Source organism: Colius striatus, chromosome 12, assembly GCF_028858725.1.
Source record: "Colius striatus isolate bColStr4 chromosome 12, bColStr4.1.hap1, whole genome shotgun sequence".
In the NCBI taxonomy this organism is placed as follows: Eukaryota; Metazoa; Chordata; class Aves; order Coliiformes; family Coliidae; genus Colius; species Colius striatus.
Window position 1 is genome coordinate 27472009 of NC_084770.1, and position 11033 is coordinate 27483041.

Below are 11033 nucleotides of genomic sequence, written 5' to 3' on the forward strand. Positions count from 1 at the left end.
CCGTGCCCGTGTCCGTGCCCGTGTCTGTGCCCGTGTCCGTGTCCCTGCCCGTGCCCGTGTCCCTGCCCGTGTCCGTGTCTGTGCCCGTGTCCGTGCCCGTGTCTCTGCCCGTGCCCGTGCCCGTGTCTGTGCCCGTGCCCGTGTCCGTGCCCGTGCCCGTGTCTCTGCCCGTGTCCGTGTCTCTGCCCGTGCCCGTGTCTGTGCCCGTGTCCGTGCCCGTGTCTGTGCCCGTGCCCGTGTCCGTGCCCGTGTCTGTGCCCGTGTCCGTGTCTGTGCCCGTGTCCGTGTCTGTGCCCGTGTCCGTGTCCGTGTCCCTGCCCGTGCCCGTGTCTGTGTCCGTGCCCGTGTCTCTGCCCGTGTCCGTGCCCGTGTCTCTGCCCGTGTCCGTGTCTCTGCCCGTGTCCGTGTCCGTGCCCGTGTCCGTGTCTGTGCCCGTGTCTGTGCCCGTGTCTCTGCCCGTGTCCGTGTCCGTGCCCGTGTCCATGTCCGTGTCTCTGCCCGTGCCCGTGTCCCTGCCCGTGCCCGTGTCTCTGCCCGTGTCCGTGTCTCTGCCCGTGCCCGTGTCCGTGCCCGTGTCTGTGCCCGTGTCCGTGTCTCTGCCCGTGTCCGTGCCCGTGTCTGTGCCCGTGTCCGTGTCCCTGCCCGTGCCCGTGCCCGTGTCTGTGTCTCTGCCCGTGTCCGTGCCCGTGTCCGTGTCTCTGCCCGTGTCCGTGTCTCTGCCCGTGTCCGTGTCCGTGTCTCTGCCCGTGTCCGTGCCCGTGTCCGTGTCTCTGCCCGTGTCCGTGTCTCTGCCCGTGCCCGTGTCTCTGCCCGTGTCCGTGTCCGTGTCCGTGTCTCTGCCCGTGTCCGTGCCCGTGTCCGTGTCTCTGCCCGTGTCCGCGTCTCTGCCCGTGTCCGTGTCTCTGCCCGTGTCTCTGCCCGTGTCCCTGCCCGTGCCCGTGTCCGTGTCTCTGCCCGTGTCCGTGTCTCTGCCCGTGTCCCTGCCCGTGTCCGCGTCTCTGCCCGTGTCCGTGCCCGTGCCCGTGTCTCTGCCCGTGTCCCTGCCCGTGCCCGTGTCTCTGCCCGTGTCCGTGTCTCTGCCCGTGTCCGTGTCCGTGCCCGTGTCCGTGTCCGTGTCCGTGTCTCTGCCCGTGCCCCTGCCCGTGCCCGTGTCTCTGCCCGTGTCCGTGTCTCTGCCCGTGTCCGTGTCTCTGCCCGTGCCCGTGTCTGTGCCCGTGCCCGTGTCTCTGCCCGTGTCCGTGTCTCTGCCCGTGCCCGTGTCTCTGCCCGTGTCCGTGTCTCTGCCCGTGCCCGTGTCTCTGCCCGTGTCCGTGTCCGTGTCTCTGCCCGTGCCCGTGTCCCTGCCCGTGCCCGTGTCTCTGCCCGTGCCCGTGTCTGTGCCCGTGCCCGTGTCTCTGCCCGTGCCCGTGTCTGTGCCCGTGCCCGTGTCTCTGCCCGTGTCCGTGTCTCTGCCCGTGCCCGTGTCTCTGCCCGTGTCCGTGTCCGTGTCTCTGCCCGTGTCCGTGTCTCTGCCCGTGCCCGTGTCTGTGCCCGTGCCCGTGTCTCTGCCCGTGCCCGTGTCCCTGCCCGTGCCCGTGTCTCTGCCCGTGTCCGTGTCTCTGCCCGTGTCCGTGTCTCTGCCCGTGCCCGTGTCTGTGCCCGTGCCCGTGTCTGTGCCCGTGTCCGTGTCCGTGTCTCTGCCCGTGCCCGTGTCTCTGCCCGTGTCCGTGTCTCTGCCCGTGCCCGTGTCTGTGCCCGTGCCCGTGTCTGTGCCCGTGTCCGTGTCCGTGTCTCTGCCCGTGCCCGTGTCTCTGCCCGTGTCCCCGCCACGTCTTCTGCAGCACCCGCCCAGCCCCGGTCCTTCCCTGCCAATAGGCGCCTTTGACCCTGCCAGGCCGCAGCTCCTGCTCGATCAGCTGGGCCGAGTCAGGCGAATGGCGAGGTCAGCTCTCTTGGGGTCCTGCCACGGAGGTTCATTAGGCCACAGCCCGCGGCTTGCGGCCTTTTCCGGCGCACGCGGCGGCTGAGGAGGTGCGGAGTGGGAGCGACTGCGGCGGACGGCAGCGGGAGGGCCCGGGGCAGCGGCTGCGGCGGGGGGACGGCAGCGGGAGGGCCCGGGGCAGCGGCTGCGGCGGGGGGACGGCAGCGGGAGGGCCCGGGGCAGCGGCTGCGGCGGGGGGACGGCAGCGGGAGGGCCCGGGGCAGCGGCTGCGGCGGGGGGACGGCAGCGGGAGGGCCCGGGGCAGCGGCTGCGGCGGGGGGACGGCAGCGGGAGGGCCCGGGGCAGCGGCTGCGGCGGGGGGACGGCAGCGGGAGGGCCCGGGGCAGCGGCTGCGGCGGGGGGACGGCAGCGGGAGGGCCCGGGGCAGCGGCTGCGGCGGGGGGACGGTTCCAGCCTCAGGCCTCTCGGGAGGTTTCCTTCACCCCCTTTCCCTGGGGAGGGTTCCTGCAGGCCGTGCAGCAAGGTGGGAATGTGCCCCGTGGTCAGTGTGGCTGGAGAAGGGTCTGTGCCCAGCTGGGGAATTGCCCAGCTTGCCCCTGGGCACAGAAAGCCTGTGTGCTGACACCACAACTGATGTTCTGTTGGTGCTTTTTCAGGGTGATGCTGCGAAAGGACGGGATGGGAAAAGCTGCTGCCCCCAGCACGTTCCTGTGGGAGAAACACGTGGCCTTTGCAGCTTCCTTTGGCAGGAGGAGAGGGGACAATGGAGGTAATGGCAGGGTGGAGGACAAGCTGTGCTGTTCCTAACACTCCTTAGTCGCTTCTGGGGAGCTGGGGGGTGCTTTTGTCAGAGTTGAGCCTGTTGGATGTGCAGCCCTGGTGCAGGGCAGGAGGCTGCTGCCTTCTGGGGTCCGTGATGAGTGTTGGCATGTATTATCTGATCTGGAGTTGATGTCTCTCACCACTTTAGCTCTAGAATTACTCTGAGACCCACAACACTGCACTTAGCAGCTGCTCCCCCGTGAACTGAGCACAGCTCTGGGTGCCCAAAGCTCAGGAGTGCTGGCACATACTGCTGCAGAGCTTTGGTAGGCGCTGACCCCCTGTCTGAACAGCACCCAGGACTTTAATCCACACACCCTGCTCAGTCCCATCTGCACACCCAGAGTGTCTGAAGGGCCGTGTCACACCTAACTGTCCTTTTACTCAGCTGCCTGTTTCTGTTCTTTATGTCCATGTGCTCTGTGCCACACCTGGTAACATCTTCAATTCTGTTTCCAAGTCTCCATCTATTTACTTTGTTGTCCCCTTTTGCTTTGGGGTTTTTTATCCCATTTTTACCATTCAGTCCTTATTCCAGTAATTTTTTTCCCTCCCTCTGTCTGTTTTTATCTTACTCCTGTCCTTTTTTTTTCCATTCCTCCTTGTCTGTTGGGTTCCCTCTCTGTATTTAAATTTTCTCTCTATTTGTGTTGTTGCCCCCTTTAAAAACAAAACAAAACATTTTTTCTCCTTCACTGCCTCAGTTTTTTGTGACTCCTCTTGTTCAGTGAAGGGAGTCAATCAGAGAGACCGTCAGGGCGAGTCTGAATCAAAGGTGACTCACAGTAAGCAGTTCCCTGAGTGACTGGAGTTGTTTCTGCAGAGGGATTCCCACCGTGTGTAGTTGTGATTTGCCATTGTGTCGTGCCCAGGACGTGTCTCTGGTATAAGGCAGGCAGCAGGGATGACCTTGCTGGACATGAAGTTTGTCTGGGAGGTGTCTGCCTCACAGCTACGGGCTCAGCAGTTTTCTCACTCTCCTCAGCTCTTCTTGGGGGTAGTTGAGTCAGGGTGGTCTGTCACAGCCTTTGCCACTAACAAGCAGTGTGCCCTTCCTCTTGGCTCTTTCCACTGGGTGCAGGGCCCTGCTGTGCTCCACCCTGTGACTGCCTCTTTCCCTTGTGAGGTGCTAGTGCAGGTGCCTCTTTCCTCCCTGCTCTAGAAGTGCCCCACATTTGCTGTGTCTGCATCACGTGTGATAAGAAACATCCCCCTGTGTATTTTGGTGTGATTATTGCCACAGGACAGGCCTGGCTGCCACCAGTCGTGTCGGGTCTCAGGTCATGCCCCGTGCTTTCAGACAGATGATGATTGCCAGGACCAGGCAGAATATGTCCAGCACCAACAGCAATGCCAGAGGATGTAACATTCCAGCAAAGCTTCTGCTGGCAGTTGGATACCATTGAGTCCACACTGGGTGATTGTGTCTCAGCTCTGGAGGGGAGCCCTGAGGGACGTCCCCACTAAGGGGCAAGATTTTCAGTCAGGCTCCCAAGGAGGGTTTGCAGAAATCCTCTCCCAGCCCACAGGACGGGACTGGGCTGTTGCAGGATAAAGTCATTGTCTGTCAGACATCTCATTGTTGCATTGACATAACTGGAGAGCTGGCAAGAGCATCCAGTTTCCAGCCACAACGTTCTCTCAGAGGTGTCTGTTTCTCTGCCCACTAGCTCAGGAATTTGCTCACCCTCCCAAGTTGTTCTTGCAGACAGCCAAGTCAGGCTGGTGTGTAACAGCCTTTGCCACTAGAAACCACCGTGCCCTTCAGCTTGTATCTTCTCACTAGGGACAGTGCCCTGCTACAGCCTCCTAGTAGTCATCATCTCCATCCTTTTTAACTGTTGGAACACATGGTGTAGAGTCATCATGGCTGGAAAAGACCTTTGGGATCTAGTCCAGCCACTACCCAAGCACTGCCCCTCATCTATGTGGCTTTTCACTGTCTCTAGGGATGGGAACTCCCCAACCTCTCTGGGCAGCCTGTGCAAACCCTCTCAGTGAAAAATGTCTTTCTCAGCTCCAATCTAAAGCTCCCCTGGGGCAACTTGAGCACATTTCCTCTTCCTTTTCATTACTGGGGAGCAGAGAACCACCCCCAGGTCACTACAACCTTCTGTCAGGGTTGTAGAGGGGGATCCTGTTTCCTCTCTGCTTCGTAACCCCAGCTGCCTCAGCAACTCCTCATGAAACCTGTTCTCTAGAGCTCTCCCCAGCTTTGTTGCTCATCTCTGGACACGCTGCAGCACCTCCATGTCCTTGGAGTGAGGGGCTCAGAACTGGACACAGATGTTTGGCTGTTGCCTCATCAGTAGCCAGTGCAAGGGGACAGTCGCTGGCCTGGTCCTGCTCGTCTCACCAAGTGCTGCTACAGGCCAGGATGCCCTTGGCCGCCTGGGCATGCTGCTGGCTCATGTTCAGCTGCTGTCTTTTAACACTCCCAGGCCCTTTGGCTCCAGGCAGCTCTCCAGCCCCTCTGCCCTAGTCTATGGCGTGTGTGGGTGGTCACTGAGGATCTCTGGGGAGACAGTCGTGAGAAGGAGTCTGTGGGGGGCCTGGAGGTTCCCAGGGAGGCTGCTGTGAGAGGCTCTGGGTCTCCTGCTGGCCAGAGCGCTCAGTGGTTACTGGGTTCCAGCCTCAGGCCTCTCGGGAGGTTTCCTTCACCCCCTTTCCCTGGGGAGGGTTCCTGCAGGCCGTGCAGCAAGGTGGGAATGTGCCCCGTGGTCAGTGTGGCTGGAGAAGGGTCTGTACCCAGCTGGGGAATTGCCCAGCTTGCCCCTGGGCACAGAAAGCCTGTGTGCTGACACCACAACTGATGTTCTGTTGGTGCTTTTTCAGGGTGATGCTGCGAAAGGACGGGATGGGAAAAGCTGCTGCCCCCAGCACGTTCCTGTGGGAGAAACACGTGGCCTGTGCAGCTTCCTTTGGCAGGAGGAGAGGGGACAATGGAGGTAATGGCAGGGTGGAGGACAAGCTGTGCTGTTCCTAACACTCCTTAGTCGCTTCTGGGGAGCTGGGGGGTGCTTTTGTCAGAGTTGAGCCTGTTGGATGTGCAGCCCTGGTGCAGGGCAGGAGGCTGCTGCCTTCTGGGGTCCGTGATGAGTGTTGGCATGTATTATCTGATCTGGAGTTGATGTCTCTCACCACTTTAGCTCTAGAATTACTCTGAGACCCACAACACTGCACTTAGCAGCTGCTCCCCCGTGAACTGAGCACAGCTCTGGGTGCCCAAAGCTCAGGAGTGCTGGCACATACTGCTGCAGAGCTTTGGTAGGCGCTGACCCCCTGTCTGAACAGCACCCAGGACTTTAATCCACACACCCTGCTCAGTCCCATCTGCACACCCAGAGTGTCTGAAGGGCCGTGTCACACCTAACTGTCCTTTTACTCAGCTGCCTGTTTCTGTTCTTTATGTCCATGTGCTCTGTGCCACACCTGGTAACATCTTCAATTCTGTTTCCAAGTCTCCATCTATTTACTTTGTTGTCCCCTTTTGCTTTGGGGTTTTTTATCCCATTTTTACCATTCAGTCCTTATTCCAGTAATTTTTTTCCCTCCCTCTGTCTGTTTTTATCTTACTCCTGTCCTTTTTTTTCCATTCCTCCTTGTCTGTTGGGTTCCCTCTCTGTATTTAAATTTTTTCTCTATTTGTGTTGTTGCCCCCTTTAAAAACAAAACAAAACATTTTTTCTCCTTCACTGCCTCAGTTTTTTTGTGACTCCTCTTGTTCAGTGAAGGGAGTCAATCAGAGAGACCGTCAGGGCGAGTCTGAATCAAAGGTGACTCACAGTAAGCAGTTCCCTGAGTGACTGGAGTTGTTTCTGCAGAGGGATTCCCACCGTGTGTAGTTGTGATTTGCCATTGTGTCGTGCCCAGGACGTATCTCTGGTATAAGGCAGGCAGCAGGGATGACCTTGCTGGACATGAAGTTTGTCTGGGAGGTGTCTGCCTCACAGCTACGGGCTCAGCAGTTTTCTCACCCTCCTCAGCTCTTCTTGGGGGTAGTTGAGTCAGGGTGGTCTGTCACAGCCTTTGCCACTAACAAGCAGTGTGCATTCCTCTTGGCTCTTTCCACTGGATGCAGGGCCCTGCTGTGCTCCACCCTGTGACTGCCTCTTTCCCTTGTGAGCTGCTAGTGCTGGTACATATTGACTTCCCCACACCTTCTCCCTGTAGGGCTCCATGAAGACCATGGCCAGCGTGTCCGGGCCCAGGACGCTGTTGCTGCCTGTGGAAAACCAACCCGCTGCTTTTCCTTGTGCAAAGGAGCCGCTTCCCAAGCAGCCTCTGTGCTCCTGCCACCGCTGCAGCGCGTTGGGTGTGAGGCAGAGCTGCAGGCGCACGCTGTAACGCGTGGCTGTGCCCACTGTCAGCTCTGCGGGCTGACACAGGAACCACCGGCTCTGGTTGTTACCCAGCACTCTGCCAGCGCTGATCATGGACCAGTGAGCCAACAAATCCCAGCTGCCTGAGCCTGGAGGAAGACGAGCTCTGTATTGGTCCAGGGTTTGAACAAAGGCCAAGGACGCTGAAGTGAAAGGCACGCTGTGAGGAGGACTTTCAGCTTCATCCCCAACAACCACCACAGAGAGCTGTGACACAGGCATAACCCGGGTGGGCTGAGGCAGGGCAACAGGCAGAGCTGATGATAATGAGTTTTGGAGGTGATTAGCATAACCCAACCTTTTCTAAATGAATGTGTATGTTTATTGTGATAAATGATTTAATCCCAAACAGGAATCCAATTAAAGCTTACAACTTAAGTGAATCGAGGCAAGCAGACAGTGCTGGGTGCAGCGGGAGGCTCTGCTCAACCCACACGCACCCCACACTGCTCCCACCTTTGGCTTTTATTTCCTAGCCCAATACATAGTCATGGCAGGCACCCAATGGAACCAAAGCGTGCTGAGTCATGCTGACACACAGGTTGCCTCTGCCCAGCATCACTCAACCAGCAACAAAACAGGTTTAAGCGAGCTGGAGAAGGAGACAAACAAACAGGCACCTTGCAAAAAGTGGGAACTTTAAAGCTGTGTTTATACCAGGCACACTGACACAAACCAGCTGAACACATTTTGCAATCCCCCATCTCCTTTTTTATAATACTGATTCATGTTGTTTTGGTTTCTAATCAGTACTTGCTGAATTGGCATTGATTTTGGATCTTCAGTATCATCAGGGGCTGAGTTTTCTCTTTCCCTGGCTCTGGAGCGACAGGCACTGCAGTTATCTGCATTCCTTGTATAACCAAGTGTGTTAGTCCAGTAAAACAAGGTATTAAACATGCAATGATTAATAACCCTCCCAATATCCCCAACACCATTCACAAAGTTCCCCCATAATCCTCCTTGATGGATTCCATTCCAAGTCTGAACTGGAACACATGCAGTTTTCTTCATTTCTTTTCCAAGCTCATTTACAGTGTTTTCATCATCAATTTCTACACACCAATTACTAAGATCCAGTTTCCCACAAGCACCCCCTTCTGTTGCCTGGTGTTTTGTTTCACAATCCAAGCACATCTCTGGTTTTATTTACAGTCTCTTATTCTATTTAGCCCATGTAGCTGGATCACAGTAGGATCTTTACAATTTGTAGGCTCCACTTATGGCATGTTCTTTAACTCATCAGCTTCAGCATACACTTGAACTCCCAATTGCTCCCCCCAATTTATAGGTAACAGGAAAAAAATGGGCCTTATAGTTCCTAATATACAGGATCCCACACAATTTTTGGCCAATTCCTACATTGACCCCAGGGGACTTCCCCACTTATCCCAAGTTCTGTTAAATTCTGCCAACAACTCCTTCCAATTACACTTGTTTGGAGTACCCGTTGTTGCTCCCTGTTGCCCTTTCCCATTGTTTTCCCCACTTGGGGATCACTGATGTTGCTCTCCATAGCCTCCCATGGCCATCCTTCACCTTGGTTTGTCCCACCACAAACACATAACAATGAGTCAGCAACTGTGGGCATCTCATTTCACTCCTGTTTCCATTTTGTGTTAAATAGCAGCCCGTTCTGCAGCAATTCTTTTGTCCTTTCTTTTATCTCAATACGAATTACACCTGGATCCTCTCCACATTGATTACCATAGTACCATCTGCAATCAGTGTTATAACCCTACTTGTCCCAATTAATCTTCCAGCTTCTGAGTTTGCCTTCATCTCTACCCAGTGTTGGTAAGGAAGGTCTTTTGGATCATAGCATAGTCCTGTTATCTTTACATAGCTTCCTATTTTCTGGCCTTTACAGTCATAAATAGTATGGTAAACCAGAGTCTGGGAACTTACCTGTCCCCTTCTGGTGTTTACCACACATTGACTGCAGCTATTTTCCGTAGCCAGAGTTAAGGAGCTCACCATGAGTAGGATTAGAAGAGGCTTGGTCAGGGCCCTAGTGATCGGCAGCCACAGCCCAAAGGGGTTGCAGCCCTTGGCAGACCTTTTTAAGCCACAACAGCAGTTCCCCTCTGGTCTTGCCCTCTTGAGGGGTGGTCTTTTCAGAACAACCAGCTGAGATTAAAGGTTAACTTCCTCCAATTTGTATGCCATGTCCCAAAAATCCGGTGTACTAATATTTAAATGCTCCCTGTTACTAATAAATTTTCCTCACTAGTGGTTATTTGTTCAAAAGTCTCCCTCTTACAGGAGTAACCACAATGAAATTCCCATAGCAACTTAGCTTTCCCTCTTGAATGAGGGCCTCTTCGAGTTCATCTGATGGTTAGCTGAGTTTCTCCTGGCTCAGATGTGACTCCACTCTTTTTCTGGACCTTAGGACACATGGGTCCATCCTTTTTCAGCAGCTCACAGATGTTTCTGTAGTTAGTAAAGAAAAGGCCCTTCCCAGAGGGGAGATAGATTTTCCTCAATTACCTCAAGTGCCTCTCTGCAGCACTTCCCTGTCCCTCTTGAGCTGAGGAGCCCAGAACTGGACACAGGACTCCAGATGAGGCCTCACCAGGGCAGAGCAGAGAGGGAGAAGAACCTCCCTCGACCTGCTGCCCACACTCTTCTTGATACCCCCAGGCTGCCATTGGCCACGAGGGCACATTGCTGGCTCACAGGCCACCCCCAGCCTGTCCTGGTGCAGGGGGTTGTTCCTCCCCAGCTGCAGGACTCTGCCCTTGTCCTTGTTGAACCTCAGCAGGTTCCTCTCTGCCCAACTCTCCAGCCGGTCGAGATCCCTCTGACTGGCAGCACAGCCTCTGGGGAATCAGCCAGTGCTCCCAGTTTGGTGTCAGCAGTGATTACCAATAAATATTTTATCCTCCCTGCCTTAGGCAATTCAGTGAAATCAACTTGTACTCTTTCAAAAGGTCTGTAAGTCGTTTTTCTCCCTCCCGTGGCTGTTGTCAAAGCACTTGTTTACCTTCTGACAAGTTAAGCATCCTTGTGTAGTTTGTTTTGCTATTTCAAAAGTTCCAGTAAAGCCCAATGGTTTCAGGCAATGATCACTGCTTTAAAATTTTTCACTATTAATTCCTGATGTATTAGATTCCTCCCTTGACTATTAATTAAACCTCTTTCCTCCCAAATCTTTCCAAAAGCGGGAACCACGCCATACGCACATTCACAATCTGTAAATACAGTCCCGCTTTTTCCTTTCAATAACTCCAGGGCCCTACAGAGGGCACACAGCTCACAAGCTTGGGCTGACCATGATGGACTCAGAGGTCCTGATTCCACACCTTCCAGGTTCTTATTGATTATTGCATATCCTGATCTTCCCTCCCACCACTCGGGAGGAGCCATCTATAAACAACGCTCTCCATTGTCCAACTCAATATCTCTTAAGGCTTTGCCTCAGTCTGGGTCTCAATTACCTCTAAACAATTATGCTGTACTTCCTCTCCAAACAAGAACTGTGCTGGCCTCTGAGCAGAAGCCACCCTCAGTTGTAAGTCAGGGGAGTCTGTTAGTATTGTTTCACACTTTAGCAGCCAGCTGTCCGTTAACCATTTTTCCACCTTTTGTTGTCATCTTCTGTAAACCACTTGAGTTGGTCACTAGTCAAATTTTCACACAGGAATTTTACCTTTTCACTGTAACCTTCAAGCCCTGGTCTACAATATCCTAATAATCCCAATATTTGCCAAATCTCCTTTTTAGTTTGTGGGGATCTTAAGGACAGAATCCCAGATACCCTGTCAGGATCTAACTTCTTCCTTCCTTTACTCAGCCAATGCCTGAAGTATTTCACTTCCTGTTCCACAAACTGTGGCTTTGAGTCCTCCCACTCAAAACCAAAACAGTCTCTGGATCCCTCATGCAGGGGACAGGCCCAAAAA

General features: G+C 54.8%; 1 long non-coding RNA gene and 2 other non-coding genes across 3 annotated transcripts; all 3 read left to right on the plus strand.

The window, feature by feature from the left end:
* The first annotated feature begins 1932 nt into the window (after nt 1-1932).
* Nucleotides 1933-7508, plus strand: LOC133626454 (uncharacterized). The gene is made up of 4 exons (XR_009819532.1): nt 1933-2010; nt 2578-2690; nt 5579-5691; nt 6917-7508. It is a non-coding gene; the product is annotated as an uncharacterized LOC133626454 (long non-coding RNA).
* Nucleotides 2830-2914, plus strand: LOC133626541 (small nucleolar RNA SNORD45). The gene has a single exon (XR_009819614.1). It is a non-coding gene; the product is annotated as a small nucleolar RNA SNORD45 (small nucleolar RNA).
* Nucleotides 5831-5915, plus strand: LOC133626542 (small nucleolar RNA SNORD45). The gene has a single exon (XR_009819615.1). It is a non-coding gene; the product is annotated as a small nucleolar RNA SNORD45 (small nucleolar RNA).
* Nucleotides 7509-11033: the final 3525 nt, after the last annotated feature.